Source organism: Danio rerio, chromosome 6 (genome assembly GCF_052040795.2).
Source record: "Danio rerio strain M-AB ecotype USA chromosome 6, GRCz13ab, whole genome shotgun sequence".
NCBI lineage: Eukaryota > Metazoa > Chordata > Actinopteri > Cypriniformes > Danionidae > Danio > Danio rerio.
In genome coordinates, this window is record NC_141026.1 from 61,522,501 (window position 1) to 61,532,537 (window position 10,037).

The 10,037-nt window shown below is 45.8% G+C and overlaps 1 long non-coding RNA gene across 1 annotated transcript; it reads left to right on the top strand.

The window, feature by feature from the left end:
- The first annotated feature begins 4,839 nt into the window (after positions 1 to 4,839).
- Positions 4,840 to 9,528, top strand: LOC147843719 (uncharacterized). The gene is made up of 3 exons (XR_015494448.1): positions 4,840 to 6,556; positions 6,781 to 7,312; positions 7,359 to 9,528. It is a non-coding gene; the product is annotated as an uncharacterized LOC147843719 (long non-coding RNA).
- The last annotated feature ends 509 nt before the right edge of the window (positions 9,529 to 10,037 follow it).

A 10,037-nucleotide genomic window follows, 5' to 3' on the forward strand; every position in this document is an offset into this window, starting at 1 on the left:
TTCCAATGACCAAAGTCAGGGAATATGTCGTTAGATAAAGACAACAAGATGAGTGAAATATCACGTTTAATAAATATAGTGAGATTAGATCCAGCGGTAGATGCTTGATGAGAAAACGGAGTAGCACAGCTCTCATCTGGGTAGATAGGCTGCAGCGCTTGCCCGAGAGTGTGTGTGTGTGTGGTCACGTGATGTGCGTTTTCAGTGTTTTGGTGTGGACGGAGAGCAGTTCAGAAACGCTGGGTAAAACACGAGTGTGGACGCGGATCGTTTTCATTCTAAAACGCCGTTTTAAAACTAAAACGCACTAGTGTAAACGGGGCCTGAGAGAAGGAAATTGTTGGTCATCCAGTCTTTAACATCTCTAATGCACTCAGTAGCTTAGACAGTGTGACGTGTGTATCAAATACGAGAACCATATACAAATAACTTAGTCTAGTTATGTGTGCCTATATGTGTTTGTGCGTGTGTCTGTCTGTCTATTTTGTTGTTTGTGTGTGTCTTCTGCTCTACACACACACACACACACACACACACACACACACACACACACACACACACACACACACACACACACACACACACACACACACACACACAGAGAGAGAGCTTCCTCCGGCCTGCGGCTCCTGCACTGCTGTAATAAATACTGTGTTTCTTTTTAATTGCAGGAGCTGCAGGCTTACTGACGTCTCTCACTAACTCACTGCAGTGTGTGTGTGTGTGTGTGTGTGTGTGTGTGTGTGTGTGTGTGTGTGTGTGTGTGTGTCTGTGTGTAATTGTTTTTATTTTGAGCTTGCATCTGAATGCGTGTGTGTGTGTGTGTGTCTTCTGTCTACACATTTTACTGATCACCCTTATCTCAGTGTTCTAGACAGTGAAGGTGTGCAGTTATTACAGCAATGTGTGTGTGTGTGTGTGTGTGTGTGTGTGTTTTTTCTCTGTGTATGTGTTTTTATTTTGAGCTTGCATCTGAATGCGTGTGTGTGTGTGTGTGTGTCTTCTGTCTACACATTTTACTGATCACCCTTATCTTAGTGTTCTAGACAGTGAAGGTGTGCAGTTATTACAGCAGTGTGTGTGTGTGTGTGTGTGTGTGTGTCAATTCAGCTCTTTGTTTTTAATTTCGGTTTATTCTACTGGTCTGCTGAATGCTTGATTCTGGTTGGTTGATGGGATGTATCATTGTAAAATATCAGTTTACAACATCAAGCAGCACAACACGGTTTAGTGAACCCAGGCTCATTCTGAAAACGTAGTCCCATGGACGTTTCTGAAGACCACGAAATAAATCCCGGGAGGTACGTATTTTTGCAGTTTTTGTTTTCGCGGATCCGTGAGAGGCCGCTGTGCGAGCTTTTTCGCGTCTCGGGCGCCTCTCAGGAACGCGTGCCGTTCTTGCCCTCCTCTTCCTCCTCCTCCTCCTCCTTCCCTAAACCCCAGCAACGGTTCGCAAAAGCCATCCAGAAAAAAATAAATAAAAGCAAAAGCCCTCGTCTTCGATTTCGACCGCATTTTCGAATCCCGCCGCGTTCTGGCCCTTATTTTTCAGATTCTGTTTTTCATCTTACCTGATTTCTGGAACCTCTGTTCCCCGGACTCGATCCCGGCTCCTCCTCCTCCGGGGCCTCCGCCGACGCAACGCTGTGAGCTAAGCGGACAAACTGGTTGCATCGGGAAAGCCCTCTACTCGGAGGCGAGCCGGCGAGCGTGAAGAGGAGGAGCGGAGCGGCGCCACACCACCCCGCAGCGTTCACTCGAAAAAACTAAACGCGGCCATCCGTACCTCCGGCCACGTAAATCGCGGTCTCCAGAAACGTCCATGGGGCTATGTTTCCAGAATGAGCTTGGGTTGGTAAAATTGGTTGGTTGAGGGAGCGAGGAGGGTGGGTCAGTCGATTGGCTGGTCGCCTAGTCAATCATTCAGTCGGTCGACAGTGGCCTCTGGTGGGTTCAGACTATAAACAAGAGAAAAACTCTAAGAAAGCTTTTTGCAGAGCACTAAACTTTCGCTTACACTTAAAACCATATTTGCTGACTCTGAGCAGTAAAAGCAACTCAATCTGAAGTGTATTTGCGTCTCCGTGTTGTTTATTGGGTTAAAAAGGTGTAATCCGCAGCTGTCAATCATCTGAGCGCAGAAACGAGCGCTTCATCTGCTCTCCGTCTGGATGTTCTGTCATTCTTCCAAACAAACTTGCATGTAAAATGTGTGTCGCGCTGCCTAATATGAGCTGCTTCTGTGTGTTTTTATTTTCCCACAGGCTAAAAGCTGTCTGGATCTCCTCGCAGGTCGCTGAAGAAGATGCGCCTGTGTGTTAATGAAACGCTTGAGGATTCAGAATATGATAATCTGGGACCGCAGACGGAGACGCAGGTGTTTTGATGAAGACAAGTCACTTATGTGATCCTGATTTTATCATATACTGATCAACACAACATCATTCGCCCTCTTGTGATTTCAAATTTCAGATATTTCCCAGGTGAGGTTGAACAGATTCAGTCATTTTCCTATTTTATTTGTTCTTCTGGAGAAAGTCTTATTTGTTTTATTAAGGCTAGAATAAAATACGTTTTTAATTGTTTAATCGTTAATTGTTTAATCGTTAATTTTAATTAACGAGAGAAATGAAAATCGGGTTTACATCAGAACTCAACGTCAGCCCGATGTCAATGTCCAACGTCCAACCTAAAACCAACCAAATGTCAACGTCTAATGATGTTACAGCTTGAAGGTGTATGAACATTACCACTATGACACTATCAGATGTGGGATTTTGGTTGCCATACCTGATGAATAAATGTCAGTATTTGATGTCATTATGATGTTGGTTAAGATGTTGGCTTGACATTGGACGGTGGTCACTTTCTAACAACCTAAAATCAACCAAATATCAACGTCATTTGATGTCATTATTGGACATCAAAATAATGTCCATAGACGCTGGCTAGACATTGAATTTTGGTCACCTGACATCACAACCTAAATCTAACCTAATATTAACGTCCTATGACGTTGTGTGCCTGCTGGGCAAAAACTAAATGCACTACAGAATGTTACGTTTACACACATCCACAAATTACTTGTAAAAGCATCAACTTTTAACAGCATAATACTCACTACTCTAATATTTACAACAGATACTTTTACTCTACCTACACTACATTTTTAGGCAAGTAATGGTACTTTTACTTAAGTATGCTTTTTCAGTACTCTTTCCACCACTGATCTGATGTCATGTTGACGTCCTGTGCCTGCTGGGTGTTTAAGGCCATTACGGTCATCATACAGTAAACATCCGCCATCTTCTCATCAGTGACATCATCTAAACAGTCTCTGGGTCAGTGTGTGTAAAGATTCTGGACATCTTCTCAGACACTTTTAATGCTTCCAAACAGTTTGCTGCATTTATAAATCTCCCAGGTCTTGAGGAAGTTCATTTCCGATTTACCTTCTATGTGTGATTTGATTGGACAGGAATCACAGGACTGATTTCTCTAATCCCAACAGACAAGAAATAATACAGTAGTGACTGCAGGATGAAGGACAGTAGTGGAGTAAAAGTACAAATACAGCACTAAACATGTCCTTAAGGAAAATGAAACGTTTTTAAAACTACTTAGTAAATTACAATATCTGAGAAAAAGTACTCAATTACAGTCATTGGAGTGTTTGTAATTAGATACTTTACACCACTGGCCGGCACGGCTGAAGACTCGTTATCAAGACTTCTGGCCGGCATTCATTTGTAGCACTCTGAGTCGACTCTTTTATAGATGAATCAATAGTTTTAAACACAGTGCACTGTCAGATTTAAGCCTCAGCTGGATATTTCACTTCACTCTGAGCTGTGTTACACACTACATGGAAGAATATTCCCAAAAACCCATAATAGGAGCTCTTTAAATGTAACGATTGATGACCAACTGAACTTCTCTGACCACATCTCTAGAACTGCTCGATCGTGCAGATTCACACTCTATAACATCAGAAAGATCCGACCCTTCCTATCTGAACATGCAGCTCAACTCCTTGTTCAAGCTCTTGTTCTCTCCAGACTGGACTACTGCAACTCTCTACTAGCCGGGCTTCCAGCTAGCTCTATCAAACCTCTTTAACTGCTCCAGAACGCAGCAGCACGAGTGGTCTTTAATGAAGCTAAAAGAGCACATGTCACTCTGCTGCTCATCCGTTTGCACTGGCTGCCAGTTGCTGCTCGCATCAAATTCAAAGCTCTGATGTTTGCTTACAAAGTGACTTCTGGCTTTGCTCCTTCTTATCTGCTCTCACTTCTGCAGATGTATGTGCCCTCCAGAAACTTGCGTTCTGTGAATGAACGTCGCCTCGTGGCTCCATCCCAAAGAGGGAAGAAATCACTTTCCCGAACACTCGCATTCAATCTGCCCAGTTGGTGGAATGAACTCCCTAACTGCATCAGAACGGCAGAGTCACTCGCTGTCTTCAAGAAACCACTAAAAATTCAACTATTTAGTCTCCACTTCACTTCCTAATCTGCAATTGCCTCTCTGGATATACCACTAACTGTACTCAAAAAAAAAAATAATAATAATAATAAAAAAAAATTACTAAATTACTAAAAAAATTACTAATACTTTCCTTCTTACACTTTACACACCTGAAACTCGCCTACAGCACTTATTCATTGTTGCTCTTAGTTGTGTAAATTGCTTCCTTGTCCTCATTTGTAAGTCGCTTTGGATAAAAGCATCTGCTAAATGACTAAATGTAAATGACTCTGAAATTATTATTACATACCCAACAGTTGGGTTTGTCCATATTGTAATGTCCACCCAAATCCTTGTTATTTTTTGTCGATTGAATGTAAATGACTCTGATGGTGTAAATGACTGAAACGATTCTTTTAACCCAGCAGTTGGGTTTGTCCTTATTTGACCCAACAGTTGGGTTATGACAACCCAGCATTTTTTTGGAGTTTAGTAAAGTGAATGTGTCTGACCATGGAAAGTGAGCGTTTGACCATGTCTCTCTCTCTCTCTCTTTCTCTGTGTGTGTGTGTGTGTGTGTGTGTGTGTGTGTGTGTGTGTTTTCTCTGTATAGGAATAAAGCAGACACTGGAGACACAATGCCATGAGAGATGTACTCTTCACAAGGGAGAGAGAGTGTGTGTGTTTTCCAGGGGCCACCGACCGCAAAAGGCAATTCCAATTTGTCGCGAGATGCACTGTGTGTGTGTGTGTGTGTGTGTGTGTGTGTGTGTGTGAGTTAATGAGGTGAGTGTGTGAGCTCTCACTCATTCTGCCAGCGCCGGCCGATCGCTCTCTGATTACTATAATGAAACGGTCAGGGCATTATTAACCAAACGCCACCACATACACACACACACACACACTAACACACGCACACACACACAGAAAAAGAAGAATCACGCCCAATATTGTCACTGCATCCTCTCAGCCATTTGTCTTTTGGTCGCTCCTTCTAGAGACGGAGACCTTTTGGAGTGGAGCTCGGCGATAAATCCTGCCCCGTCGTCAGGTGTGTGTGACTTTTACTACAGATACTGATGCAGACATTAGTCTGGTCAACTGCACACATTAAAGGCCTCCTATCATGCAAAATCAACCTCTGCAGGCTGTTTGGACAGAAATTGGTGTAGTATAGTGTGTGCACAGACATATTGGAGTAATCCTATTTTTTTGATATTCTAATGTTAAATCAGGACCGAAATCCCAGCAATTTTCAAACTGACCGCATCGAGATGTACCACAGCCATATCACCCTGCAGCTCAAGAGCAGTCCCGCACTGAAGCTGAGCAGGGCTGAGGCTGGTCAGTGTCTGGATGGGAGAGCACATGGGAACACTAGGCTGCTGTTGGAAGTGGTGTTAGTGAGGCCAGCAGGGGGCGCTCAACCTGCAGTCTGTGTGAGTCCTAATGCCCCAGTGTAGTGAAGGGGACACTATACTGTCAGTGAGCGCCGTCTTTCAGATGTGACGTTAAACTGAGGTCTGTGCTCATTAATAATCCCATGTAGAGGTCTGCATAAATTTCCGAATAAATCGCGGGAGCGGTCGATAACGGGTTTAATTTTGGATGGGAGCGGGCTGTCTAGCAATATCGCGGATATTTCTATGCAAATGAGAGAGAGGGCTTTGCCTGTGTGTGTGCTTGGTGCTTGTGTGTGTGTATGTTAGTGTGCGCGCACGTGAATGAGAGAGAGAGAGAGAGAGAGAGAGAGAGCTTTCCCAGATAGCAAAATACACTCGGGCCAGTTTCGGCTAGATTCTCGCCTGCCGGAGACTTATCACTCGGCCCGGCTCCGGCTGCCGGACTCTGGCCGGATGATTGTGGACTCACTGCCTGATTCCGGCTCGAATCAATCGGGCCAGATGCGGCGGCCGTAAACGAGCCAACGCTGCCGCATCCTCGCCGGAATCTGTCCGAGAGTAATGTGCGCTGCGGCCCGGAGCTGGCGCACAGTATTTGTATACCTTTATATAAAACCTTTTGGTATTACATTGGTACTTGATACATGGTATTACAACCCTTTGAATTGATATAACAGCAAACGCCTGTGTGTCTGCTTGGTGCTTGTGTGTGTGTTAGTGCGCGCGCATGAGAGCGAGAGAGCTTTGTCTGTGTTTGTGTGTGTGTGTGTTTATACAGACAGCTTGGCTGTCTGGACTATATAGCTGGGTGATTTTTGGTTTTGTTCTCCCCCGCTTTTTAGCGGGATCGGTCGCGGCGGGCAGAAAACGGGGCGGGTCGGGCAGCGGGACAACAAATTCTTAATATAAGCGGGAGCGGTCGGGTTCGGGCTAAAACCTGGCGGGTACGGGCGGGAGCGGGATTCAAAATTTTGTCCCGCGCAGATCTCTAATCCCATGGCACGTCTCTTAAAAAGTAGGGGTGTAACCCCGGTGTCCTGGCCAAAATAGCCATACACCCAAAGCGCTTCACAATCATGAGGTGGGTCTCTCCACACTACCACCAGTGTGCAGCTCCACTTGGATGATGCTCCGGCAGCCACAGGACAATGGCGCCAGTGCTTCACCACACACCAGCTGTAGGTGGAGAGACAGTGATGGAGCCAATTCAGTGGATGGCGATGATTGGGAGGCCATGAGGGCTGAAGGCTGATGAAGGGTGTGGCGAAGGGGTCGTGGCCGAGAGCCATGGGAACGGAATGAGGCTCCCGCGTAAGTGAATACACCTGTGGCGCCCCCCGGCCCTGACTCCCATGGAAGAAGCTCTGGACTATAAGTGGAGGAAGCCGAGAGAGGAACGAGCCCGGACATATTGTTTTACCTTTGCTTTCAGTTTGACAGCAGTCTCCGTGAGGAGTTGCTGTCCGTGTGTTTTGGTATTGACGGCAGTCTCCGTGAGGAGCTGTTAATAATAAATACTTTAAAACTGCATCGATTCTCCGCCTCCTTCTTCACAGTGGTGCTGAAACCCGGGAGAAGAAGGGACACGTTGTCCAGTTGCCCTCGCCGCTAAGAGGGGGCGAGTGTTCGGGAGTGAACACGAGTGGGGGAGAAATTCGTCTGCCCAGAGTGCCGGGGCGGCCTGAAGCTGGCGAGAAAAGGATCTGCCTGCTGCCGTCTCCCAGCATGAGGAGGAGCGGGGGACGCGAGGCTCACCACCAGAAGGGAAAGCGCTGAAGAGAGCCATCCCACAGAACCCGGAGGAGTCGCCGCGATCCGCCATGATGCTGATGATGCATCTGTCCACCAAATCGGAAGCGGAGCAGGAGACCAAAGATGCTGCCAGCCAGCCAGGAGAACCGCTGCTGGACACCAGAAGACGGACTGGTGGATAGATTCCTCCACAGGGCTCCCAACACGTCGTTGCATCTCTCAGATGGTGGAGGACCGAGTGGCAGCGTGTCTGGGGAACTGAACCCCAATTTTCCCTCTCTCCTCTCTCTCTGTCTACTTTGTCGTTCCTCCTTTTTTTTTCCATCTCCTTTTCTCTCGGCCCATCTCATATAGGTGTTGCGGGTGCTGTGGTGCAAAGCCCCAATTCTCTCCGTGAAGAGCTGCCATCCGTTTGTTTTGTTTTTTTGGTCCATGTTTTAAAACTGCGTCTGTTCTTTGCCTCCATCTTCCCGGCTGCCAAAGGGCCGTAAACTTCATTAGAGAGAGAATTTGGCACCAGGGTTACACATCACAGAGAGTCGGGAGCTCGGTTTAACATCTCATCTGAAAGACGGCACTCACTGACAGTATAGTGTCCCCTTCACTACACTGGGGCATTAGGACTCACACAGACCGCAGGTTGAGCGCCCCCTGCTGGCCTCACTAACACCAGTGCCAACAGCAGCCTGGTGTTCCCATGTGTTCTCCCATCCAGACACTGACCAGCCTCAGCCCTGCTTAGCTTCAGTGAGTAACCGCTCTTGAGCTGCAGGGTGATATGGCTGTGGCCATATTATTGCATATTCAAGTACTAATGCGTATTATTACATGGCTGTCTGGAGAGCTCAAATCTGATTGGTCAGTCTTATTTTACATCTTATTTTACAAGGGGCAAAACATAGATATATACACTAGATATCACATAGGGACCCTGAGCATGCGTCAATAGCGCCGCCACATTGGTACAGTGCTCCCAGGACAAATGTCATTCAACCGCACTAGTCAAGACAGTGTTATTACGTGAAGATGCGGGACTTTAGCGCTGTCTACGGGTGTAGTAACGAGCAAACAAAGAAAACAAAGCACAAAGGCAGAACATTTCATAGGTAATATTAAGTTTTTTTCTGTTTTTGTATGTTCTGAACTTTTGTGCTAATCAGGTAACGTTATTGATGATAACAGTCGATTACTGCATTCACCATACGGCAAAGCAGCTCCAACTCACACTAAACACTCGGCTTATGCTAGTTTTATTGAATAAAATCAGCAAACAATGCAAAAGAAATATGACAACGAGATGCTGCGCTGCCAGAAACTTGTATTATTGTCGGCTAACGTTAGTGAAAGAGTCGTTCATAATGGAGATTCATTCACAAAGTAATCGCTCCCTCCGTCAGTATGAGCAGTGAAAGCAGGAGAGGAGCTGTGTTTCAGGACATGATTAGATCAAGTTTAACAGGGAGGGTGGATAGTACATTTCTGTACACACAAACACAAGCTTTCAGTCAGGAATGCCCGTGCGGTCACTGATCCATCAATGTAGAAAAGTGATGTAAAACTATGATTTTCGTAATTAGAAAAAAAAAAATACATACAAACATCCAGGAAAACTCCCGATCATAGATATATGTGTATATGTGTATATCTCTGGCTTTGGATGGCCACAGTCCTCCACTGTACCTTGGTCCCACATTCATTTCAAAGGAGCGCTACCCTGTAGCAAGATGGCGGCGCTATTGACGCATTCCGTCCAATAGACAACAATAGGCCAGGCGACATCTAGTGTATATATCTATGGGGGCAAAATAGGAGCCATTTAAAGGGAAGCTATTCCCTTTATAAACAATAAGTTTCTGATGTTTCTAGAGCAGGGGTGTCCAAACCCGGTCCTGGAGAACTGGTGTCCTGCAGAGTATAGTTCCAACATCAATTAGACACACCTGAACAGCTGATCAAGCTCTTACTAGGTCTTGTAGAAACCTCCAGGCAGGTGTGTTGAAGAAAGTTGGAGCTAAACTATGCGGGACACCAGGCCTCCAGGACAGAGATTGTACACCCCTGGTCTAGAGTGTAGTAAAGTTTGAGCTGAGAATAGCCCACAGATAGTGTTCTCCAGCTCTCTGAAACTGACCCTTTCAGTCTTTGATGGTGTTTTAGTGACTGTTGCTTTAAATGCAAATGAGATGTGCTCTTTTCAGAAGAGGGCGGAGCTACAAACGGCTGTGCCTCAGCATAGTGACAGATGTCAAACAGCATGTGTGCTTCAGTGTGAGTGTGTGTTGATGCTTCTGTCAGTCTCTGTGGCTCCTGTCACTGTTCATCTAAAACTCCACATCTATAATTCTCTTAGTCTATGCTGACATTATCTTCAGCAGCTCAAACACTCTAATGGCGACTGGACAGACGGCTGCTTCT